Source organism: Terrapene carolina, unplaced genomic scaffold, assembly GCF_002925995.2.
Source record: "Terrapene carolina triunguis isolate 2854851 unplaced genomic scaffold, T_m_triunguis-2.0 Scaffold192, whole genome shotgun sequence".
NCBI classification, from domain to species: domain Eukaryota; kingdom Metazoa; phylum Chordata; order Testudines; family Emydidae; genus Terrapene; species Terrapene triunguis.
Window position 1 is genome coordinate 10220323 of NW_020664543.1, and position 27547 is coordinate 10247869.

Sequence of the window (27547 nt, forward strand, 5' to 3'; positions counted from 1 at the left end):
ATGTAGGCTCACTTCGTAACTCAGGGTATTGGCTCCAAAGATAGCGTTTAATGGCAAGTTGTATGAGACTGCAGCCTGTATGAAATGCACCCTTGTAGAGCACCCTTCTGACCTAAGAGATCACTCAAAAGTGCACCTAGTGGCAGGCAAGACAGTCCTACTGTTGTTAAGGGGATACTCAGGACTAACTGTTGCAGGATTGTGCCCATATGTAGAAGTGCTGGCCGGGGCTCGACCCTCTCCGGGGCAGCGGGGAGCCACACCGGCTCACTGCACACTGCTGAGGTTTAGGGAATTAGTCCGGCTGTGGGAGTCTTTCCTGGTGGCCCTTGTGGTAACTGGAATAAGCACCGTAAGCCCAGGCCCGGGGTCAGGGCGGGGCAACAATGAGTCAGGTGCTCAGGCCCTCAGGCAGGGCTGAGCGGCAGGGCTGAGCAGCAAGGCCGGCTCTACTGTTTTTGCCGCCCCAAGCAGCGCGCCGAATTGCCGCCACGGACGGCGGGGGCAGTCGGTGTGCCGTTAGGGCGGCATGCGCGTTTCCGCGGCGGCGGCAATTCAGCGGCAGCTTCTGTCTTCAGCCGGAAGACAGAAGCCGCCGAATTGCCCCCCTCGCCTCCTCAATTTTTTTTTTTTAAACAGTCTCCACGGAAGACAAACTCTTTATAGTGTTTAAAAAAGAGAGATTGCTGTATTTGGTCTGGGTGTTATGTTCTGGGAACTGGAAAATGAGGGTTTAGTGTTGTCTTTACTCCAGGAAGTTGATTTCCTGTTCGAAGAGACTAGCTACATTTTCATTTTGATAAATTGTTGTGGGTACCTATTACATCAAGTTTATATAAACTGGGAGCGCCAGAAGTAAATGCTTCTTTGGGGTTTATATAAAACTGATGGGATGCCAATTTGTACAGAATATGAAATTATTCATCTAGTAGAGCTTCACTGTCCTAATGAATGAACCAATTACAGTTTTTTCCCTACTAGTGCTCAGAAATGCCTGATATTCTAACAGCTGGAAAAAAATGTTTTATCAGTGCACTAAAATGATCCTGCTAATTTAAAGAATTTGGGGCCTGATCCTACAAACCCTTACTTCATAGTTGTCTTACTCAAACTTATAACTCCACTAAAGCAAGTGAAACTACATGTGAGCACAGACTACTCGAGTGTAAAGGTTCGCAGGTTCAGGGTGTTGGATTGCTTTTACAGAAATACTAAGGTGCGTGATGCAGCTGCAGAGGGTCACAGAATGGTTAAGTGATGTAATGGGAAGTTCTGTAGTTTCTCTTTGTCCAGATGAGATAAATGTTTGTTTAGGAGTGTCCTCCCCAGAGCTGGGTAAAGGCAGAGTCATACGTTTTGCAATCAGCATTTAGGAGGGAGAATTGGAACTCCCATAACCAAAGCTCCTACACTCGATAGTGTGGGTGGGAGAGTATTTGCCAAGTTCACTTTAGGAACTTTGTATCCTGCATTTGAAAATACAGGCTTGACAGAGGATTCCAATGAAATATTGGCTGTGGTGGGCCATACTAAAGAAAATAGTGCAAGCGGTAACTGTGGTTCTACAATAGCTACTTCAACTGCTTGAGAACAAAATCAAAAAAGTTCTCTTCTAATCCTGTAGTTATGCCATTGGCAAACATCCAAACAGGACATACGCCTTGAGTAGGACAGAGCTCAATTTCAGAGAAAAATTAAGAAGTATTGGTTTTCTGTGCATTGGGTCTGTGGCAGGGCAGGGGTAAAACCCCTTGAATACGCTGCTAAAATGCTGGCAAGCCCAGCTTTCGGGCAGAGAGGCCAGGGGTAGAGGCTCAAAGCAGCCAGCAGGGAGCCCAGCTGCGGGCCCTAATGAGGGCTGGCTCACTGCAATAGACTGAGCTAAGCAGCGACAGCTGGGCTGAAGGCTAGGAGGGCTATAAAAGCCCTGAACAAAACTCAGTTAGGTGACTAGCCTGGGAGGGGACAGGAGGCTCTGTCTCTTCACCACAGGAAGGGAGCCTCAAGGGCCAATAGACCCTGGAACGGGTTAGAAAGGGGACTACATGGTGGCACTGTCCAATAAAGCACAAGGGTGAAACACTGGAAGAAGGCATGAGAACTCTTATTTTACCAGCCTGGGCACAGGACAAGAAGAAGGAAACCTGTGCGGACCCTGTGACAGGGTCCCACATTAAATATTAATTCAAGGATTTTAAGACCAGAAGGAACCATTAAATCATCTAGTGTGACCTCTTGCATAGCATAGGCTATTAAATTTCACCCAGACGGCTGTGTACAGAGCCCAGTAAGTTGTGTTTGACTAGAATATAATCTTCCAAAAAGGCAACCATTCCTGATGTGAAGGCTTCAAGAAGTGGAGAATCCACCACTTCCCTTGGTAGTTTGTTCAGAGGGGTAAACACCCTCAGTGTTAAAAAACGTATGCCTAATGCACCGTTTGAATTTGTCTAGCTTCAGCTTCCAACCATTGGTTCTTGCTATGCCTTTCTCTGGTAGATTAAAGATCCCTTTAATACCTGGTATTTTCTCCCCCCTCAAGGAACTTCAGCACCTCTCAGTCTTCACTTTAAGCAGCTACACAGATCAAGCTCTTTAAAGGGTATGTGTACGCTTTGAGTAGGAGGTATAAATTCCAGCTCGAGGAAAGGTACCTGCACTAGTTCTGATCAAGCTTGTGCGCTAAAAATAGCATGTAGCCATAGCAGCATGAGCAACAGCAGCAGTTAACTGCTCTAGGTACATAGCTGTCTGAGATGTTAGGTATGTACTCGGGGGGGGTGAGCCCGTCCCTTGGCTCATGCTTCTGAGACGATGCTATTTTCAGTGCACTATCTCTATCCGAACTACCATGGGAATGGTGCCTCGAGCTGGAAGTTACACCTCCAGCTCGAAGTGTAGACATGCCTTAAGGTCACTCACTGCAACGCTTTCCCTCCAGCCTCAGCTCTTTACATTTGTTTATTGAGTGGTTCTATTTTGCCCCCTCTCCAATTTTTTCTAACAGCCTTGTTAACAGGGTAGCACCAGAACTGCATGCAGTTTTTCAGTTTCACCGATGCTGTATACAGAGGTAAAATAAATAAAAAAATCATACACCCCCCTCCTCCTCCTCTGTTTATACATCCAAGGATTGCATTAGATCTTTTTGCCACTGCAGGACGTTGAGATCTTGTGTTCAGTTGCTTGCCCACTATAACCCCTAAATCCTTTTCAGAGTAACTGCAATCACTCATTCCATAGGTTCTGCATTCTTTGTTCCCAGCTGCAAGACCTTGCATTTGGCTGTGTTAACATGCATGTTATTTGAATACGCCCAACTTAACCAACTGATCAAGATGGCTCCGCATGATGGCCCTATGCTCATTATTTATCACTCCGCCAACCTGTGTGTTGTTATTGAGAATGAAGGGTCTTCATCCATCTGACAATATGCATGTGACAAACTGTAATAAAATACAGTTTAAGGTCCAGTGAATTGAGCACTGGACTGGCACTTCAGAAATCTAGATTTTATTCATAACTTCGTGAGTATAACTGGAGCAAGTCACCTGTCGTCTCCAAGCCTTACTTTCCCCATCTTTTAAAGAGCAGGAAATGATGTTTACCCATTTTGCACAATGCTTTAATTTCTACAGGAGAAGAGGGCTAAATATTATTACGTATTAAATATCAAGACAATCGTCTGAAGCGTCAGTCTCAAACTGACTGAAATAAAGCCATTCAGAGTTAGTTCTGCCACTCTTCTTAGCTGACCCTTCTGTGCCTAGGAACCATAAGGGTAGCGGATCAGCGTTTCATATTTCTTACCAGAACACCACAGCACAACCAGGAATGCAGGCCCAAGTGTGACAGCCTTAACACTCAATTTCCTTCCTCTCCCAGTTAGAGTCAGAACCTTAATGTTATTTTAATGCAGCCTTTTGTGTCTAGTTTCCTTTTTTTAAACTGGACTATAATAAAGTTCTTTCCATCTCTTTAGGGCACATCAAGGGGCACTTTGACAATACAAATGTACCACAGTGGTCTACCAGTGAGTGTATTTTTATTTGATGGGTGCCATGATATAGAAAGACAACAACATTATAATACTATCAAACAAATCTTCAGCACAATGTAAGGGCCCAAGCCATAAGGGTATATTGAGCCAGCCCACAGCATATTGAGCATTCTAATAGATGGGAAGAATTGCCTGGTGGTTAGGGCACTTGTCTGTGACACCGGAGACCAGGGTTCAAGTCTCTGCTCTGTCAGACTCCCTGTGACTCAGTTTCCTAGCCATAAAATAAGTAAATAGTCCTTTGAAATCTCACAGGTGTGTTGTGGGGATACGGCCTTTAAAAGATTATGAAACAGTTGCTATGGTAGTTGGGGTCTCTTTTAAGTATCTAAAAGGGATAGACTGAATAGCAGTTAGAGGCCCCAGATGTGCCCAACAATAGGGCTTGCTATTGTAACTCAATACATATGCCTAGTAAGAGACCGTCCCTGTTCTGAAGAACTTAGGATCTAAACAGACAAGCCAGGCAAAGGAAATATTGCTATCCTCAGTAACGGCGAAATTGGGCAAACCAATTTGAGTGACTTACCTGAGGTCACACAGGAAGTTGTGGTAAAGTTGGGAATTCAACCTAGATTACCCAAGACCTAATCCAGTGGTTTAGTCACAGGACACCTGTAAAAGCTGGCCAACAAGCACTATTATCTCATCAAGTTTAGCAGTAATTTTCTGAGCAACCAGAGGATTATGTCCTAAACCCCATATTACTATCAAAAGCCCTAGACAACTTATTTGTTGTGGGGTTGCTACTGGAGTCTGGAGTCTCAGGGAGTTTCTCAGGCATGCTGATGAGTCATCTGATATAGAAGAAGTCAGAGACAGAAACCACGTATTGGCCTGCTCAGAAAGCAGTTGATGCTGGATGGTGGTTGCTATTTAAATCATCAGCAGAAGTGTCAATGTATCTGTGACATTTTTAAAAGATGGTTCAGGAGGCCAGAAGATGATAAATGATTCCTCCACTTATCCCTGCTAATTTTGGATTTGCAGTGTTTATAAACAGGTGTGATAACATCCCCAGGTTCCATGGAAAAATGCTCCCAGAGAACTTGTGTGTGTTAACACTTTAAGGAATCTGAACCAGACCTTTAAGATTTTAAGAACCACCAAATTGGCTCACTCATTTTAGATCATTTAATGAACACAGGTATAGTCTTATGTTTCATCCATTGTGCCTTTATGAGATATTTGTTAGATGGCATTGGTTTTATCCTTAAGTATTTGTATGTCCCATATCACGGTAATAGCTGACTACCTTGCAAACATTAATGATTGTATACTCAAAACTCATGTAAGGCTTTAAAATATTAACCTCTCATTTTTCACATGAGGAGCTTAGCAACAGAGAATAAACCAATTTTGCCCTCTCCCCTTCCTCCCCCATATAGAACCTGTGGTAAAGTTTGGAACTGAACTTTGATTTCTTGAGTCCAAGTCAAGTACCTTAACTGCAAGACCATCCTTCCTTTCTACATGTAGTAGTGGCTACGAATACAGTGTTAGTCAGCCAGTAGCAAGGGTGCCCAGATAAATACAGGCATTATGGTACCAATCGTGCTGCTCATAGTAATTTGTGTCTGGACTAGCAGTACACACCATGACAGCTCAATTCATTACAACAGCAGAATGGTTTTTAGCATAGCCTTTGGGCTGGGATGTCAGATCTGACATGAAGACTCTTGCATTATGACAACTGTGGATGTGGAAAAAAAGTGTCCAGGTGAAGAAATATTTCTAATAAAGACACAAGTTCAGTCCACGTATGGCATTGTACACTGGGACAGGAAACTATCAGTAGGTAACGTAGTGCTACCTGCCACAAGGAAGAGCTTTTGAACTAAGAGGGTACTCATTTGAGTGCATGTTACTCTGTTGCACAAAGATATTTCCACTGATGAATGCTGAAGCCTTTTGTACTCCAACGGCTCACACCTAGGCAGAAGGCAAGCTATTTCACTGTTCATACTACATGTACCACACAGCCTATTGTTCTGGTATACATGTAAGATGCTGTTTCTACAGCCATTTCGAAAAACATATTTATCTCTGAAGCATTTCCAAAGAAAAGAGGAAAAAAATATCCAGTTTCTCCAGATTTGCACTGGCACAGTGCCTGTGGAAAAGGTCAATGAAAAATAAACACAGTTCTTTTTAAGAGAGATGCGGTATTTACAGGAAAACATTGGGCTACATTGTTGTGGTTCTCTACATCAGTTTACTAAAATTTTAACTTAGGAAATAATTTTTAGCAGCAGTCAGACCATGTCTTGTATATCATATTCATCAGCCCCCTCACCCCCACACACAGGCATACATTTTTCAGCCAACTCTACTGCTTTGTAATTTTTAAATCCTAACATGTTCAAGAGGGAATGACCAATATATGCCTTCTCTTTTAAAAGCAAATAAGTGTGGTGAGTTTGTATTAGGCTCGGAGTAGGAGTAATTGAGATCCAGGGAAGCAGATGATTTAAGGGAATTAAGACCCTCATTCGCAAGCTGTGTAAGCACATATGTAACCTGAAAAATGCTAATAATTGTACCAACTTCAATAAGTCAATTTGTGTTTAAAATTATGCACATGGTTCGATGCTTTGCTGGATCAGAGTAAGTGAACTGCATACGGCAGAGAGAATATTGTGAGCTGCCACAGTATTCCACTTTGCAGAGTCACCAACCAGATGTCAATGGATCATTAACAACATGTAATTGTTCCCTTATGGGAAAGTCCTAGAGAAATGAAAGCAATAGCCTGTCTATACAACTTTTAAGCCAGCCTCTAGAATTCAGTAGAGTTGATATGATTCTTTATTAAGTCCTACAGGATGGTTTAGAAAGTCTATAGAAGAGATGTAATTCTTTATTACATTCTTTGAGCTTTTAGAAGAATTCTTATGGAACACAAATTAACTCCTATAGAACCCTATTGATTCTATCCATATTAACCTCTACAGGGTTTTTCCCTAAGGCTAACAGCTTCTGAAAGCTGTCTTTCTCACGTTAACTCATTTATGGGTGCCACTTCTGCAGCCCCAGGACTCTGGAATGTTACAAGACTTTCTAGTCATGCAACTTGCCACGCAGTCATTTAAGTTTAGTGTAAAAGCTATTACCCGTGTTACATCATAGATAGTTCAGTGGTTGAAAATCAGCACTTGTTGCCATTCTCAGATGTAGTTTGCATGTATAACATTGGTTTTCCAAGAAGCTAGTCCAAGGGTTATTGTATTAAATGGCATATACAACTGACTTTGAAGTCCAGCTATTTTACCAGTACATATTTCATTTTGTACCACTCCATTGTATGATTAAACCTGTTCACTTCAGATTAGTGCTACTTAGTGCAAGGGTTACAAAAATGGGACTTTAACTCCATGCAGCTCTTAGGGTGCAAGAGTCAGCAGAAGATGTTAAAGGAGAACAACTGAGTAAGTATTCAGAAAGAGAAAATACACATCCACAACTAGATTACTTTCCTTTCTCCTGTTATTAGATATTGATTGAAGGACACTGAAGAAAATACTGCCTCCGAAATCAACATCATATCAAATAGCAACAGTATGGAAAACTGCAATCTTTGAAGTTCCTACAGGCTTAAGTTGTCCTGAGAATTGCACAAGCATAAGAAGTCAGAAGTGCTGACCTGAATAAGAATGACACCATTTTAGGCAGCTGGAATTTATAGTGTGGTGTTTGAATAAGAGGTTTTCCAATTCTAGGGGAGTAAACATGAATAAGTTACTGTTTCTTGGCTGAAGCTGGGCTGTTAAAGGCAATCAGCAGCAGTACACAGCACACTTTTGAGTATGGAAGTAAATTCGGATACAGCCCCATTGGGTTTAGTTTCTTTTAAAAATGGGCCTGACCCAAGACATTCAGATCCAAACACCCTCATCCGGATCCAAATTGTGTCACATAGGTGCCATTTCAATTTTTATATCTTGATTCTTGTCTGCATCTCCCACCGCTTCATTTTTCATTCTTTGAAGCACCATTAGATTAGTTAAATGCTAGATGACTCAGAAATCTGACTTCTGATGGGCCGATTTAGTGTTTTGTTTTGTTTTTTAAAAACAAAATGCAGGAATAGCCATAGTGGATCACATCAGTGGTTCTCAACCTGGGATACCCATACGCAGAAGTCTTCCGGGGGTACATCAACTCATCTAGATATTTGCCTAGTTTTACAAACAGGCTACATAAAAACACTAGGGAAGTCAGGACAAACTAACATTTCGTACAGACAATGACTTGTTTATACTATACACTGAAATGCAAGTACAGTATTTATATTCCAATTGATTTTGTAATTACACCGCTACCTCGATAGAACGCGACCCGATATAACACAAATTCGGATATAACGCGGTAAAGCAGGTCTCCGGGAGGGCGGGGCTGCGCCCTCCGGTGGATCAAAGCAAGTTCAATATAAGATGGTTTCACCTATAATGCGGTAAGATTTTTTGGCTTTGGATATCGAGGTAGAGGTGTATATGGTAAAAATGAGAAAGTGAGCAATTTTTCAGTAATAACATGCTGGGACACTTTTGTATTTTTGTCTGATTTTGTAAGTTTTTAAGTGAGGTGAATCTTGGGGGTACACAAGACAAATCAGACTCCTGAAAGGGGTACAGTAGTCTGGAAAGGTTGAGAGTCATTGGTCTATTTTTATGTAGGTTCTTCTACTGTGCTCATCACCTATCTAGTTCATGAGCCATCTAGTCCAGAATCTTGTCTCCAACAATGGCTAGTAGCAGAGGCACATTAAAATCAGTAGAAAGATTATGACTTCAGTGGATTTCGGACTAGGCCCTTAAAGATCCTTGGGAAATGGACTTCAAAGATGCCCCTTCATGCTTTGGCCACCATTCCAGAGGACATGCTTCCATGCTGATGACATTCGTTAAAAAAAATGTGTTAATTAAATTTGTGACTGAACTCCTTGGGGAGGGGGGGAAATGTATGTCCCCTGCTCTGGTTTACCCGCATTCTGCCATATAATTCATGTTATAGCAGTCTTGGATGATGACCCAGCACATGTTATTCATTCTAAGAACATTTTCACTGCAGATTTTCACAAAACGCAAAGAAGGTACCAATGTGAGATTTCTAAAGATAGCTACAGCACTCCACCCATGGTTTAAGAATATGAAGTCTCTTCCAAAATCTGAGAGGGACGAGGTGTGGAGCATGCTTTCAGAAGTCTTAAAAGAGCAACACTCCGATGCGGAAACTACAGAATCTGAACCACCAAAAAAAGAAAATCAACCTTCTGCTGGTGACATCTGACTCAGATAATGAAAATGAACATCTGTTGGTCCGCACTGCTTTAGATTGTTATTCAGCAGAACTTGTCATCAGCATGGATGCATGTCCCCTGGAATGGTCCTCAGGGCCATCCCTAGGACACCCCCCCCTCCACCCCAGACCCTGCCCCCACTCCACCTCTTCCCCCAAACCCCTGCCCTGCCTCTTCCCGCCCCTGCTCTGCCTCTTTCCAGCTTCGCCCCCTCCCCCAAGCGACACTGGGAGCCAGCGGGGCAGAGCGGGGCAGGCTAGGGTTCCTGCTGCCGTTTCCCGCCAGTGAGCACGGGCCTGACCTCCACTGCCGGCACCAGGCCCCCCGCTAGTCCCCCGGGCCAGCCCACCCCACCTCCCAACCTCACCTCCCCTGGGCCGGCCTACTGCCCCCCACATGACACGCACACAGAGCTGTCCCTAGTATTGCAAACACTGAAGTACATCCATAAACGTCATTCATATGCAGCAATCTCATTGATTTCACTCACATGAAGAGAGTTACGTGCCAGTGTAATGGTAACTTAGCTGGCCAGGCATGGTATGTAGTCACTGCAGAGTTTCCTTTCAATGGGTGGGTAGCTTCACCCATCAGCTAAAGAACAGAGCTCCCCTCTTCTTCCAGGAGTTCCAAGGAGTCTAACAGAAGTTCTGAAAACTTTTCCCCCTTACCACAGGGAGTGGGGCTCAAATATTTATCATTGGATTTCCTCCAATGCCTTCTGGTTGTGAGCTACACGCTGCTACAGGTCTCCTCAGTCTCCATCTTTTGAGATCAAAATACCACCTCTTGCTGGGAGAGCTTTCCAGTCTTTTAAGCATTCCTCTAAGCCATTTCCAGCATCTCTGCCTGAGGAGACACTAAGACCCTCCTCGAGTTCCTAACTGTTCTGCACCAAGGTTGCTTCTACTAACCCCCCTGAGAGCTCTCCTGGCTTATCTTGCTGTGCCTAGTTCCTTTACTCCCTGGGAACCACAAGTCCCAGAATGCCCTGGCTTCAGGCTGACTCTTAAAGGGTCAGTTCACCCTCTGACAACATGCTTAAATGTATGAAGGATCAGGGACTAAGGCCCAGATCCTCAGAGGGAGTAAGGGATTTAAATACCGATGAGGATCTGGGACAGAGTCCTTTACAATGGTTACAAATAATAAGGAAGAGAGAAGAGAAGCCAAAAAGAAAGTTGAGTTAATGCACTTCAGAGTGGGGCTGGGTGAAAGTGAAACTGTGAGAGAGAAAATTTGCTAATTCATCTCACCTGGAAATCTGGTTTTGGCAAAATGTCAAGAGCCTAAAACTCTTTCATGCACCACCTGATCGATTTCTAGTGCAACATTCTTGGCCTTTTCAAAGTTTCTCAGCATTCTCACCATAGAAGCCACCTCTGGCAGGTAGAGAAAACACACAGAGGAATAGAGCAACTTCCACAGACAGACACACACACACACACACACGTATTTGTGATAGCACACAACCAGGCACACAGCAGAGATGGAGGTGGCTAGTGTGTGATAGGCTCCATCTGTTTATATATAACAAGAATCTCTTCCTAGTCCTACACTCCAAGATCTTCAGCTCCATAGTCAGGTGAAGGGTCAAGCTGAGGGACTAGCAGCCAAAAGGGAGACGGCAGCTTCTGAGATATTAGTAAGACCAAGCCCTGTTATGTCTTCCATCAACATCTCCACAATTCAACCCTTTGCTTCCATCCCAATGGCTAAGGCAGTAGACCACAGGTCACATTCTATGCTCACTGCTATTGTTTCTGGCTCTCTAGTATCTTTGACGTCATCACCCCCCTCTAGCTGGCCCCAACTCATCTCTTTCATCAGCGTCCCAAACTTCAGGCCCCCATAGTTCTAAGGCACTGGGTGGGCCAGACATAATGCAACAGCTGTTCAGAACCCCTTATGAAATGAATGGTGCACTCAGTCTATATCTTCTCGCACAAATGTTCATGTTAAACAAACAAACAGAAAATACCTTTGCTGGCAGAAAGGCAGCACGGCAAGGCCAGGGAGGAGTCTAGAGAGAGATCATAGGAGGCTCCAGGGTAAAGACAAAAGCCTGTTACTGGGGCTTGCTTCAGAAGTTTTCTTTTACCCGAATAACACAAACTTGGCAAAAGTTTCTGCCAGTTGCATTCCATCTCTATAGCGAAATCAAATCACAAACAAAGCTCCCACCCCTGGAGCCTCATCAGCAAGATCCCAATACTCTGGCTCCCCTAGGCCTAACCCTGCTTCTCTTTGCATCACCTGATTAGGCTCAGCTGCCCGCAGCTGGGTGTGTCACCTGAATCCTTGTCAGGAGTTACCCTCAAATACTCCATGCCTCCTGCCTTACTTGCTGAAGGAGTTATTTCTGGTGACACCAGAAGAGCTGGATACCCTTTCTCAGACCGGCTGACCTATCTTCTCACCCCTTGGGGTGTTCCGTCTAGGTCAGGGCCCGCTAGGTTGGCAGAAAGCCGTTCAGCTGCATTTTATATGAGCAGCCTATAAACCATCTTAGCAGGAAATCCAGAAGAGAGGAAAATGTTCATAACCAAGCCTGGATGTTATAAAATCATGAATCAATATCTCTGAGCTGATCTCCTTTTTAAAAATCTCTGCTCCCTTGTGTGCTTCTTCGGGGGCCCAATCCTGTCACAGTTCTTGGAAAGGACGGAAGGAGCTCTGTTTTGGGACTAGCACCATAGAACCTGCAAAGTGCTGAGCTCCCTCACTTTCTGTTTAAGAAATCGGGAGGCGAGGGGGCTCGGATCATCTAGGAGACAATCAGCACCCAAGTAGTTAGGAACCGTTTCCAAGGTCCTTAACTGAAGTCAATGGGGATTTTTTTTTTTTTTTGCTCAATTAAGGGCCATGAATTTTGGCCTTTACATCTTGGGCCAGATCCTCAGTTGGTGTAAATCAGGCTAGCTCCTTTGATACTAGTAGAGGATCTGGCCCAATGTTTGTAATTTGTTAATCTCCACAACAGGTATTTCTCCTTCCTCGTCCCACTCTTGGGCCTTCCTTCCTCAACAGCTACAGTAATCCAAGTAACTGGAAACTGAAAATGTTTAACTAATATTGGTGTCAGAAAGTGGGGCTACTCCAGTGTGAATTCCAGTGATTCATTGATTTTCTTGGTTTCAACACACACACACACACCACTTGAACTAGTGAAAGAAAAAAAATTGCTTCAAGATTTTACTTACCTTATGCCAGCTCCTAGAAGCCCCAGCCAATATGAGGGCCCCATTTTACATGTACATACCCCTAGTCCCTGCCTCAAACAGCTGGCAGTCTAAATAGACATGGCAGGCAGAGCCAGAGGGGAAACAGAGGCACGGAGTGTTGGAGTGACTTGCCACAAGTCACACAACAGAACAGTGGCAGAACGAGGAGAGAATCTAAGTCTCCATCCTGACTCCCGGTCCAGTGACTTGTCCGCTACTTCATTCTGCCGCCCTAATGTACTAATATGTTGCAAGATTCTGCTCTTGATTACACCGGTGTGAATCTGGAGTAACTGTTGAAGTTGGGGAGTTACTCCAGATTCACACTGGCAATGTAGCTATGCCAGTTTACACCACCTGAGGATCTGGTCTTAGAAATGAGGTCAGAATCTTCCCCATGATTTTTAAACAATTCTAAGCAGATGTAAATTGACCTTAACAGCCTCCGCCGCAGAGGACCATATGTACAACCTGTTTTAAGGCATTAGGAAAGCTGAAATAATGTTAGAGGATGTTTTGTTATTCCTTTACAATCAGATTTCCAGCCACAATAGAACCTGATTTTACTTCCGCTCTAATCTCTTTGCATGATCTTTTGCGATGGTCAAAATGATGAATTACCCAGGCTTTGAGATATGTGTAATTCACCAGGCATGGAAAGTGAAGCACCCGCGAACGCTCATAACTTCCAGGCATGCTCTGAAGATGCTGTTATTGGCGATGGGGAACAATTGTCTGTCTGTACTCCATGCCAATAAATGTTTGCAGGAACCCCTAAGCAAAGGTACATCTGCATAGAGCCTGCAAGACTGATTTCATGTAGCCAGTTTCTCTCCTCTGATTTTTCAAATGTGCAGTAACAGTAATTTGAAAAGCACTGTTATAATTGCACAAGGAAACAGGCCAGATTATGATAGAGTACGTCTGTTGAGTGATGTAGGCTGGGTCATACCCTGAAGGAGATTACAACATGAACCAGTATAAATACATACAATGTGTCTGTCATATGTCTTAGTTATTAGTCTGGGTTGCCTGTAGTTAATTAAGAGAGCAAGGAAAAAGTAGAGTATACGATTCCTACAGAATCCAGCCAGATCTCATTAAATGGATAATTTACTCTTTTGGGGCCAGAATTTGATTTCACCTTGGTGTAAATCTGGAATAACTCCTCTGAAAGTCATAGGTAACGCCATTGAAATTAGTGAAGTTATTCTGGACTGGTTTAAGGCCTCAATTCATCACTTAAAAATTGGAATCTAAGTGCTTTGCTGAATTGGCGCCTGACTGAGATCAGAATCTGGCTGTCTGCCTATATTTTGCCGGATTTTTCTCAATCTATTAAATGATCCATGGAGGCTTTCAAGCAAACAAATGAGTACAGTGATAAGAAAATCTGTGCTACACAAAACTCACATCTTGCACAGCTTATCTGTTTTACAAATTTTCCACATTAAGACCTTGATCCCTGTATAACCTATGAGGGAAGGTTTACAAAGGTTTTAGAGAGAGATTTGTACTGCTGGAAGTCATTACTGTGTTGGCAGTGAGTACAGGGTGAGTTATTATCACTTAAGATGTAGAGCCAAATTCGGGTCTCCTCTACACTGGTGTAAACTTAAGTAACTTTCTTCAGTGCAGTCACTCCAGATTTAGACTGGTGTAAAGAACAGCAGAATTTGACCTAGGGACACTACTGAAGTGAAAATGAGACCACAATGTGTTACACCAGTGTAAGCCTGGAGTAACTGATTTTAATGGAGTTACTCCAGATTTACACCAGCTTAACTATGCAGAATCTGGGCCCCCTGTGTGACAGAAGTGATAAATATGTCCATAACATGGAAGGACATGCCTGAGGGCATTCTGCGCCAAAAAATTAAAAATTCTGCACCAAAAAAATAAAAATTCTGCACACAATATTTTAAAATTCTGCAAAATTCTACGCATTTTATTTGTCAAATAAATATGAATGCTCCAGCATGGCATTGTGGAGCACAGGCCACTGACTGCACAGAGATGAGAGATCACTTTGCAGTTCCCCCTGGGACACGGACTCAGTGGTGAGGCTGCGCCCAACTCTGACACAGCGCAAGGACCGGGCCTGCCCCAGAAATACCCCAGGGCCTTGCCCATCTGTTCCCCACTCTGGATCCCTGGTTTTGAACCTGTGACCTTCACTCCCGTCCCTGTTATTCCTTAGTTGTCCTACATATTCAGGTGGATCCTGGGTCCAGTGGTTCCTCCTGCAAGGCTAGGGGAGGGACCTTTAGCCTCAGGTGAGTGCCTTGCCCATCTGTGCCAGGTGCACCAGGTGTGGGCAGGCAGGCTCAGCAAGGCAGTATCCAAGTGTGGAGGGGCTTAGTGGGGGGGATCCAGGTGTGGGTTGAGAGGGTTCTGTGTGGGGCAGTTTGGGTGCAGGCGGCTCACTGGGAGATCTGGATGCATGGGGGCTTATTGTGGGGTTCTGGGTGTAATGGTAATGGGACTCTGCAGGGAGGTCCAGGGGAAGGTGATGAGGGCACAGCGAGGTGAGGTCTGAGTGTGTGTGTGGGGTAGAGCTTGGAAGGGGTGTTGGGTGTGGAGGGCTCAGTGGGGGGTCCAGATGCTGGGGGAGTGGGGCTCAGTGGGGCAGTGATCCAGGTGCATCTGGTTGGGGCTCGGTGGGGTGGGGATCTGGGTGCAGGTGGCTCATTGGGGTGGTCCAGGTGCCAGGGGGGTTCTGAGTGTGGGGGATGAGGCTCAGCAGGAGGATCAAGGCATGAGGGGGTTGGGCGGATGGGGGAGCAGCTCCCTGTACAGGGATCCCTCCCCCTGCAGCTGAGGAGCAATGGGTGCTGGAAGCGGGAGGGGGGAGGAGGGACTTTGCAGAGCTTCCCGCAGCCAGGGGAGGGTCTGACCCAGCCCTGGATACTGTGCAGGGGAAGAGGAAGTCCAGTCCTCCCCAGCCCAGCTGGAGCTAGCAGCTGAGCCTGGTGCAGGGTAGGAGCCACCAGCCGGGTCTTCCCCCATCCTACCTCCTGCCCCACAGTGATTTATCTCTCTGCTGGCTGCCCTGGGCACCCGAAACACTGCTGGGGAGGGTTGTGTGACCACTCTTGTGGCTGCCTTTGCTTCCCCATCAGAAAGTCATTTTTCTGCCGGGAAGCAAAGAAATCTGCGGGGGACATAAATTCTGAGCATGCACAGTGGTGCAGAATTCCCCCAGGAGTAATGATGCACAGTCTTTGAATAGTCTAAATAAAACAATAGCTCCAGACTATAACTAAAACTTTCATTCAACACCGACATTTTCAAGAGTGAAATTGAGGGTCTGATTCTCATTGGCAGTAAGATCACTTGAGATCACTCCGGTGGTGAGAAGGTGCCTTAAAGATAGTGGAAACATAACTTACACCTACCTTAAGGCCTCGCTGTGCTGCCAGGGTAGTGTAGAGTAACTTTAAACGTAAATGAGACTCAGGCCCTGAGTATCTATATAAAACCTCCAACATACTTCATTCCAGTGTGGGAGACTGTTTGGCAAGGACGGATTTTTCTCCCTGTTTAATGAATGGTCTTTTATTATCAGTAGCATTTTCATAACAAAATCCATGATGAAGGATTATTCCGATTCAGAATTTTGGTTTTAAAAACAGCAGTAATGGCCAATTTTGACTCAAACACCTTAACTCTCCAGGTGTTTGTTATGAAGTGACTCAGCTCCATTGATGCAATACACACAATTGGCTATACCAACCCTGAGAGCTAAAGGCCTGATTCTGTACCACTGAAGTCAATGGAAAATTCTCGCCGTGGGAGCAAGAGCAGGTACTAAAGCAGGTGTTGGGTCTGTACTGCTATAAAGTATATTGCTGAACATTTTCCAAATGCTGTTTCATATCCATTGTTAGCCACCTGAATAACAACAGTTGTTCAAGGGCAAATTGAATGAGAATTGCATGGAGACCACTGAAGTGTTATCACCTATGCTCTATTTGCCCATAGAGCAAGACGATGAAAAAGCGATTTCCGCTTCACTGATTATGGATGGAATTTTCAAAGGGACCTATATCAATAATATGTCCAAATCAGTACCATTGAGCAAAGCCTTATTTTGCTATCTGTACAGTTGCCTTTCACCCCCCTTTTCATATCCTGGACCCAGAGGAGAATTGTACCCTTGTTCATCATAAAACCTAACTCGTCATGCACGTTTGGAATTGGAACTGACAGACACAGGGATGTTCATCCTGTTCCTGGTTCTGTGAGATCAAAGTGTCTTGCCTGCAGCTCCCACAGCTGATCAGCATTGCTCAGCATCCCACAGGAGCCGGGCCCATCTCTGTAGCAAGTGTAGCCCTGTACTTCCAAAAAACAGGGGAAAGTCCCTTTACATTCTTGTATCACAAAGCTAGCACACCATGGAACTGGAGCTTGCTTTCCAAACCCCGGAACACATGAGGAACTACATTTTAATGAGAGCTATATAGGAATTAAAGTTTCAGCCTAGAGACCATGAATTCCACCCACCACTCTACATGATATAAAGGAGGATGCTGAAAGAACCGCACCCCCCGCCCAGCTTTCTAATTAGTTGGGAAATCACAGTCTATTGCCAGCTCTCAAAGCATGCTGCATAAGTTGTTGTCCACAGACTGGGCAGGATGTTTAAGGAGGAGAAGCTCTGAGCTCACATCGCCGAATGATATCATTACAAAAACAAACAAACACAAAGCAAAAGAGCCCTCCAGAAACTCTGCTCCCTTGTTTTGCTTGCGTATCACAAAGCTAAACACAGTATTTTCCCATTCTTGGGCCTGGATCAATTTGTGACAGTACAATTGGAGGCCAATGCTTGACGTGCATTGTCTTGTGAGGCTTACCAAGGAAATTGGGTTGGTCAGCAATTGTAAATATCCTCCTGGTAATTCAATTTGTTTGTTCTGAAGTGGGCTTCCAGCAGTTAGTGAGTTATGGGACACCCTGGCACCAGGTTTTTGGTGGGAAAGATCAGCTGCTTAGATAAGGATGGGAGTAGACTCCACCTACAGACATGCCACACACAAAAATCTGATTTATCCATTAACTGCTTTGAAGGCTGGTGAGTGTGACTCCAACAATAGGATTTTGACAATAAAATGCTGCATTGGCAGGAAAAGTGCTTTCCCTTTGCTCTGTGATTATAATGCGTTTGTTCTTGGAATTATTAAATGCTTGCAAATCCTGCAGTGGCTGCCAGAGGAAAAATGAAATAAATGTACCCACTAGAGTAACTGCGCATTGACGTGGTCATTTCCTCTTGGGACCTAAGGCGAAACATTCCTATCAACGTGAAATGCAATTAGTTTCACTGGGCCATGATTGCATTTGAGGGTTTTTGATATAGTTTTGCATGCAAATTGCAACTCCAGTACACTTCCCAGAAAGATAAATGATACACTTACAGAATTCTACCTGTGATGTATTATTTGTAAATTGCCTTTTGCTGGGCCTCCTCCTTGGACTTTTCATTTCTATAGTTTCTTTCATCTAAGGATCTCAAAGTGCTTTCCAAATAATTAATATACTTGACAAAATGGGTATATTAGCCCATTGCAAAGATAGGTAAATTGAAGCACCCCAGGGCACATCCTCAGCTGGTGTAAACTATCATAGGTCCATGACTTCAAGGAAGACCCAGGATCACAAAGAGTCAGGGCCTAACACCCGGACTCTCTATAAGCCAGGTCCTCAGCTGAGGTTTACACCAGCTTGGGAAATGGCCCATTGACAACTACCTTTCTCTGAGTAGTTCCATTGAAGCCAGTGGGCCTAAATGCAGACTAAAGTACTCCGCATCATGAGCAGGGGTGTCAAAAACCTGACGCTAAACAAACTGGCAATGGAGCTAGGAACAGAACCCAGGGACAGAATCATAGAAGTGTAGGACTGGAAGGGACCTCGGTAGGTCCTCTAGACTAGTCCCCTGCACTGAGGCAGGGTTCTAGCTGAGGCCTTATCAGTGCTGAATAGAGTGATAGAATTACATCTCGTGTCTTGCTTACAATACACCTACTAATACATCCCAGAATGTTGTTTGCTTTTTTTGCAACATAGTTGCATTGTGACCTCATATTTAGTCTGTGATCCACTATAACTCCAAGATCCTTTCTGCAGTACTCCTTCCTAGGCAGTCATTTCTCATTTTGTATTTGTGCAATTGATTATTCCTTCCTAAGCGTAGAACTTTGCATTTATCTTTATTGAATTTCATTCTATTTATTTCAAACCATTTCTCCCGTTTGTCAAGGTCATTTTGAATTCTAATCCTGTCCACCAAAGTGCTTGCAACCCCTCCCAGCTTGGTATCGTCTGCAAGCTTTATAAGTGTACTTTGTATGCCCTTATCCAAATAATTTATGAAGATATTGAATAGAACTGGACCCAGGATGGATCCCCGCGGGACTCTATGTGATATGACCTTTCAGCTTGGTTTGTCAAAAAGCATGGATCCTGCACTGCTCTTCAATATTGTGCTGCGCGTTATGAACACAAGGCTATAAGAGGAGCTCAAAGCGGGAGGGGCTATTCACCACCACTCTGACCCCAGCCCTCTCCTTGTAGGAGCAGCATGTCTGCGGCTGCACACCAGAGGCCATTGTATTCTGCTATGCCTGCCGCAGCTCTCTGAGTTTTACACGGCACTGCTGCATGTCCCTATCATAGCCCTTCCCCTCCATCCCCCAAGCAAGTTCCTGCGGCTGAAGCGGCACCGTGCCTGCAAAGCCCCATCTCCCCACAGACCCAGGAGATCCACCTTCTCCCTTGTGCTGCGTGGAGCTGGCACGCTCAGCCGGGCAGTTGCTATGTGAGGTCTCCGCACCGAGCAAACAGAAAGAGAAAGTTCAAAACTTCCCAGGGCTTTAACAGGGACGGGGGCTTTCACCTGAATACCTGGCTGCAGGGCAGTGGAGTTCAAAACAGTGACCAGAGTGGTCACAACAGGATACCCAGGAGCGCCGCCAGCCTTTTTGCCGCCCTAGGCGGCGGAAGGTCCCGCCACTGAAATACCGCCCCTGACAGAGGCAGCAGAAGGTCCCGCCCCCGAAATACCGCCGACGACCGGGGCGGCCGAAGATCCAGTCGCCGCCCCCCAAATGTTAGTGCCCTAGGCAACCGCCTAGGTCGCCTAATGGGTTGCGCCGGCCCTGAGGATACCTCCTGGAGGCAACTTAGGTCAATGCAGTGTTTACACTGATACAGTGTCACTCTAAGCCTCTCATTGAGGTGGTTTCATTATGTTGGCCTAGCAGGCAAGTTAAAGCAGCAGGAGAAGCATTGCAGTGCATACACCTCATTAGTTGAGGGCAACATCAGCTGCCTTATGTTGATAAAGCTGCACAGCATAGACATGGCATTAGTGATTTATCCACAGTCACACACAGTCTGTGACAGGGAGGTGAACCCAGGTCTCCTCTAACCCCAGTTAGCATTTGAACTGCTGGACCATCCTTCCCAGCCCTTAATCTTCTGCTTTATTAAGTAGCTAACAGTACCAACTCTTTTCTAATTCTCTGGTGTTACTTTGGCTGTGAGACAAATGGTATCGTTTTCCTATTCCTGTTCTCTGCTATTGGACTAAATATCGTTTATCTTCATATTAGTAAAGCCTGTGAGTGGCTCCGTTTTCATTGTAGGGAAGGGCACACCAAAAATAACACAACATTCGCCAGAGAAAAGACATCTGGGTTTGCATGGAACCGACTCACAGTAGCACAGATTTCTACTAATGATTTTCTTTCCAAAATGCAGTATAAACAGGCGTCGCTCAGATGGGTAGGTCAACAAATCAGTTCTAATGAACTTACCATAAAGATAAAATGTGAGTAAATCATGTCCAAGAAAAATCACTATAATTCTTTAAATTCATCATCCCGTGCTGCTGAGTGAATTATTACCATCCTAGACTTGCTTGCTAACTCCAGGCCAAGTTCTGAGTCCATGGAAGTCAATGGCTGTTATGTGGATAATAGACATATACAAAATATGCGAGGGACAGAGAGATAAAGAATGGGCATACCATATATCCTTTAAAAAGCTGCCTCTGATTCAAAAGGCAGAAATCTATTGTTTGTATATAGCGTGGAGTCTTTTCCCAAGAGGATATCCTGTCTGAGATTATGTGCCAGTTTGCTCTTTATGTTCTGAAGGGAATGACTAGTCAAAGTGAAAAGAACCAAAACTGCCTTGCAAAAGCAGTGATTTATTTGTAGGTATGAAAGGGGATGGAAAAGCCAAAGTTCTTGGCCCCTCTAAACATGTTTCCTAGTTTTATACATTGAAATCTACATTTTCAGTGTAATTGGGCATGCTTTTGCCACGACTGCCCAGGAAAATTGCTTCACATGTGTATGGTAATGGATATTTAAATGTACAAGTACTTATTTACACTCCTAGTTGTAGTAAACCTACATGTAAATATAATCACACAACTGCGGCAAATGCACATGCAATAAGTGCACAGTTTTTTTTGGGGGGGGGGGGGGGTTATTTACTTGTGCCAAGAGACCTCTGCACACTGAAAACTCTGCCTTCAAATAACATCACAGCCGGACAGTCAATTTCTCTATAAGTTGCATTATTATCCTTTGGTAAACATAGTAGGACAAACTATTTCCTCTAATGCACTGATCTGAGGTATTTGTGTAGTATTACAGGTTTGAATTATTTCACCTTATCAGTCCTGTTAGACTCACAAACACACAAAAAAGAAGATAAGATACCATAAAACCAGGCATTATTTTACATGCAGAATTCAAAGATGGAGAAAATAAACTTTGTTTCCTGCCCAAGGATTCAGATTCCTCTGTCAAGAACAATCCTGCAATGCAAGAGGCTGATATACTAGTTTATTTCAGCAATAACAGAAAGGGATGCTCTTTTACGAGGCAATCTGGTTCTCCTATGGATAAACTGGGATCAAAGGTGGGGTAATGTCTACCAATGAGATAACTGGATCATTGCCTATATAAATGCTTTGCCCATCCTATGATCGCTATTATGCTGTAAATAAGAAAGAAGCAGCAAGGTTGTAAAATTCATTGAAAATTGCTTTCGACAACTTTTAGAATTGCTACTAATAATGGTAAGTAACAGCCAGCGGGACAGGATAATAGGTCCCAGTGGCATGATTTTCTGAGACATCACCAGAAAGTTAAATATACAGTTAAGCAGCCCCATGGAAGAGACACAAAGCAAAATGCCACTTCTCATCTGGCGGCTCCAGTATCATCACAGTGAGGGAGCCAGTGCTGAAAAGCCGTAGTAGTTCTAAATGTGGTACAAAACCCAGCAGTAATGCTACTTAATGCGCTGTTTAAGTCCTATTCCACCAAGAGCTCCAAAATAGATATAGTGCTCCTTGGGGAAATGGCATATAATTAGCCCCAACTAAGTCAATTTCAGCACTGCTAAATAGGTCCTGGCTCCAATTAGGGCAATGAAGCTTTGAGCACTGTATGTGTAGAACACTCCACTCCAGGGTTAGTGAAGCATTGTAGAAATCCCTTAGCAGCACTTGTCCCTTAGCACGTTTAGCAACAAACGAGCTACAGGCCTGGAACTGCTGTAATCAAAGTCAATGTCAAAGCACCCACGGAATTCAGTGGCAAAAGGATTGAACTGTGGGGAATAGCCCATAGAATTATGACCTATCAAGCTTCATAGTCAACTTCGTGGAGCATGTGGAGCAGTGCTGGGAAGGCTGGTCCTGGTGATGAGCAGAGCAGAGAAGCTGGCCTCTCCGTTCCTCAGAGCCGTGGTTGGCTAGAAAACTGACAGGAAATCCCGCCTCTACTTCCTGCGGCCAGCTCTCCTCCGACACAGGAGGATAGGTTTGGATTTTTGTAGCAGAGACGGCATGGGCTGCAAGAAATGGCATTTGCCCTTTGCTGGGATGCAGCAGGCTGAGAGTTTGAGCTTGGGGGCTGGGGAACAGACCCAGGGAACAACCTGAGTGCATAGTTCCACTAGCCTGCACCACACTTAAGCCATTAGCCACATGCTAATAAAGGCATTGGGGGCAGATACGTTAATTGTCATTCCTGGTGGAATTCCTGCCTCCCTAAAGGTTGCACGAGTCTGGAACAACCTAGCAGAGAAGGGAGCTCCCACCAAAGTTTATCACTAGCTAGGGTTACATTCTTTTTAAACTATATTGTATCTATAATTATAAGAAGATACAGTGAAAAATGTCAGTAAACAGTGATCAACTGAAGTAGGGGAGGAGCACAAATGGGGAGGAGCACAAATCATAATTATTTGTCTTAATTAAGCATCTATTTGCGGAGTTGTGGGAGCTGGAAGAAAAAAGTTTAAAGACCCTGTTAGAAAACAAACCATGTTATTATAGCACTTCTGTAAGCATGGAGATCTGGGAGCCCTAATATCAAGATCAGTCAGTCTATAGGGCTTTGCCTTTGATTTCAACAGACTTTGGATCAGGCTCACAGTCCTTCCACTTTACAAAGATTGGTCCACAAAGAGAGAGAAAAGAGCAAATATGAACACACAGCATCCTGAAGTTGGAGATCTCCCATATCAGTCAGCTTTCCTGGCGCTGATGGCTTATTTGTATCTCATAGTATCTTGCATCCCATACATTTTCTAGTTTCCTCTGGTTCATTTGCTGTAACTCCGCTTAAGCAGTTTTCACCCTCATTAGCTGAGGCCTCACTGCCTAATGCAAACATTCACATTTTAGCTTCATGTTAACCGAATTGTTAATTTCAGTTTCCCTTCGTTCAGCTCCTCCTTTATCTCATCCTCCACTGTCCCCCTCAAGATACCACTCTCAGGGTATGTCTACACTTACCCGGTAGTTCGGCGGCGAGCGATCGAACTTCTGGGTTCGACTTATCGCGTCTTGTCTGGAAGCGATAAGTCGAACCAGGAAGTGCTCGCCGTCGACTGCGGTACTCCAGCTAGACGAGAGGAGTACCGCGGAGTCGACGGGGGAGCCTGCCTGCCGCACGTAGCTGAAGTTGCGTACCTTAGTTCGAATTAGGGGGTTAGTGTAGACTACCCCTTAGTCTTCTCTTTTCTATAGACTTTCTCTGTTGGTGACTTTAGCTCCTCCTGTGGATTCAAGTAACAGCTCTATGCCAGTGATTCCCATGTCTCCCTCTCCACCCCAACCTCTCCCACTCCATCCAATCACACTGCTAGCTCCCTCTCCGATGTTTCCCCTTGGTTGTCCTGCCACCATCTGAAAACACAACCTCTCTTCTTACCAGGGCTGGTTGACATTTTTTGGTCAAAACTTTCACGATGCAAAACTGGGTTGCTGACTAAATGGAAATTTTCAGCAGATGTCTCATAGGAAAATTTCAACTTTTCATCAAAAAACTGAAGATAGAAAAGTTTCTGGCCAGAACCAGAAAATCTTTAGGAAAATTTTGGTTTCCAGTTTCAATGAAAAGTCAAAGTCTTCTAAGGAAAAAAATGAAATATTTTCTAACCAGCTCTTCTGACCTTTCCCCCTCCTCATGCCCTCTCTTCTCTGTCTCCACTGTGAACCTTTTCACTCTCCCAGAATCTAGCCCTTTAATGTAAGTTCTTTGGGGCAGGGAAAATATTACTCTTTGTTTGTGAAGTGCAGCATTAATTTACAGTGGTGGAAAAACTCTTTATCATTAATAATAATAGTCCATCCAGATGTTTCTTATGTGCACATGGCATCAGACATGATTCTTGGGTAGTCACCATTTTGATTGTTCAAGAACATTCACTTGTAGTATAAGGTAAAGACATTGGGGTAAATTCACATCTTGGTGCAACCCCATTGACTTCAGTGGTGCTGGCACAATGGATGTTTGATTTTTATGACCACAGAAACTGCTTTTTTCCAGATTAGAATGTACAAACGCTTTAATATGAAATTATTCCAGCGTGTAGAAGCATGTCTGTGTAGTAATGGGCACTCTAGAAACATTGTTGTATTTCAAGAAGTACGGGCTTTTTGTACTAACAATCACAGATCTTAAAGTTATTTATTAATAGTAATGATAACATTTTTTCACATAATGTCTTTCATCTGAAGAGCACAAAGCAATTGAACAATACAAATTAAGCACAAAGCTGCTATTCTGCATAAATGGTGTCCTCTAGTTATCTCTAAATAAAAAGTATTTAAGCAGGAGAAAATGCTGAGCTCATTTATTTTATACGGTTAATTGTGAAACGGATGCAGGGATTTTCATCTACCCTAAGGTTTTATATTTCGGCCCATCACCACAGTATCTGAGCACCTCTCATAAAATTGATACCAATAGCGAAGTCCCAAATGGACTCTATGAAGTCTCTGGTACTTCTTACTTTGAGGGTATAAACTCTGCCTGGGAGAGGATATTATACTCTAACTATAGTTAGTGGGATGCCTTTGGTTTTTGATCACTCTTTTCACTGTGACTTATTCAAAGGCTTGACGATAACTGAAGGCAGAATCTTTAAAACAGATAAATATTAGTCGATGCCACAGATGTCAGTAGCACAAGAACTGCACATGCAGGGTTGACTGTGGGTGACTTCACCCTTGGCTATGGGTGTGTGAATTTTTTTTGGGGGGGGCGACTAGGAGGGACAGGAAGCAGGGGGAGGTCAGGAACTGCCCCCCCACACACACACACACAATGCTGAGGGGTCTGTGAGCCTGGGAAAACATCAAAGGAAGGGCTGGAAGGCAGGACGCCTGGGTTCTGTTCCCGGCTTTGGGTGGGGAGTGTAATCTAATACATGTAACTAAAAGCTGTGCCAATTCTTCACCATATTAATTTGTTAGTATGTTGTATCCCAGTCCCCTAGCCTTTTTCTGTTTGAGTCTTTAAACTCCAAGTCCTCCAGGCAGGGATGTCTCTCTGTTTATAAAACACCCAGCACAATGGGGCCTTGTCCCACTTGAGGTCTTTGGATGTGCCCATAATATAAATATTTACGACTTGTAATAAGGATCAGGGAAATTGGTTTTTCCTAGCAGTTTCTTGGAGAGAGGGGGGAAGGCCTAGTGACATAGAATTTGTTTGAGAAGGAGGCTGCTGATCCAGAAAAGCATCAAGACAAACAGACAAAGGTTATGCAGAAAGTACTGCAGTACCACTAATTTCCTCCCCAGCTTTTGTAATCACTCCAATGTCTGTCTCAGCTGTGGAACACATGCTGCAAAGAAAGGAAGCAAAACAGCAGGAATTCATTTTTAGGTTTAAAAGCTTAAACCCTCCCAAGGCGAATATTCCAAGTTGAGAATGAAGCAGATTTCATCCCCCTTGCCACAATGGCAAATTTTAATGCATTACCCAGTAATACAGAAAAGAAAAGGAGCATATGGTAACATTTGTTTAAAAATCACCCTTACTCTGAAAAGTGGCTGCATTTGGCACCTTCTCTCACCTCAGAGCTGCTCCCTGGGTGGATTCAGAGTATGATCTCCCTACGTTAGTGATCCAAATAAATCGTTATTGCTTTTAACTCCTGTTAGCCCTGCAAATCAGTCACAGCTGTGGGAGAGTGAGCTGGATTCTATTCTAGCTCGTGGCTCAGGAGAAATGTTAACGACGCTAGAGACAGCGGGTGGGATCGACGAAGGGACTTAGGTCTTGCAACGCTAGGTGTCCTGGCTCTTAGAAAATCACAGGAACAATGCTGCAATTCACAAAAGCTGAGTTAGATGCTTGGGTGAATGGGGAGAGAGAGAGGCACCTTAAAACGTGATCCACAAAAGCCAGCACACTGGGTGGGGAGCCACCTAAGCCAGCCAATCGGAAATGCCGATGACAAGGATGTGTCATAAGCCCCGTGCTGTCTCAGAGATAAGCACCTAAGTCCAAGCTGCAGGGAGATCCCTAGCTCTGCTTAGCAACCCATGAATGGGAACCGGCCATCTGGAGTCAGACAGCTTCGGTGCCTTAAGAATTTTTTGTAGGAATGAGTTAGGTGCCTGCCTCGCTCCACACGGAACAGCCCAACAAGGAGGTGGTGGGGCCCACCTTATAACTTTTAGCTGAGTGGTTAGAGCACTCACCTGGGATGTAGGAAACCCAAGTTCAACGGCCTCCTCTCTGCCAAGGGGGAGAAAGCATTGGAACAAGGGTCTCCCATCTCTGAGGAGAATACGCTAACCACATAGCTATGGGATATTCTGAGGTGGGGCTCCCTCCGGCTCTCCTGTTGAAGCTGTTGCACTCTGGATAAAGAATGATTGGAGCAGGGGGACTGGACCTAGAGTCTCCAACTTCCTGGGTGGAGGAATCTTTTACTCTAAAAACCTAGGCACTGGGTAAGTTTAGGGGCCTACAGGGATCAGCGGCCATTTTGTGGGTCTCAGGGAGCCAAAACTGGGAATTAGGCACCTATGTCAGGATTTAGGCACCAAAGTGCCAAAGGCTGTCTTCCATTATACCTATGCAATCCACTGGAATCAGGTAAATAAGAAAGGATGGTCCCGTGATTAGAGCACTAGCCTAGGCCTTGGCAGAAATGGGTTGGTGTGTACTCCTGTGTGACCTTGGGCAAGACTCTCAGATGCGCTGTGCTTCAATTCCTCATCTGTAAAATAAGGATAATAGCACTGCCCTACCTTGCAGGGGTGCTGAGAAGATAAATGCATTAAAAGACTATGTGCTATGATAATGGGGACCATACAAGTCCCACATATAATCAGCCTAGTTTGGAAATACATTTTTTTTCTTGTATTTCAGTACAAATATTCAACAAAGCCACTACTGTGTTTGCAATTAGAAAACCAGAGGCATGACCTTAGAGTTAGCCCTCTGCTGTCGCTACATGGAGAGGCTGCTGTGGGTATGTCTACACCGCAGTTAAACACCCACAGCTGGCCTGGGTCTGCCACTTGGGCTCACGCTTTCAGGCTGTAAAAGTGTGGTGTAGACGCTTGGGCTGGAGCCTGAGCTCTGGGACCCTGCAATGGAGTAGGGTCTCAGAGCCCGGGCTCCA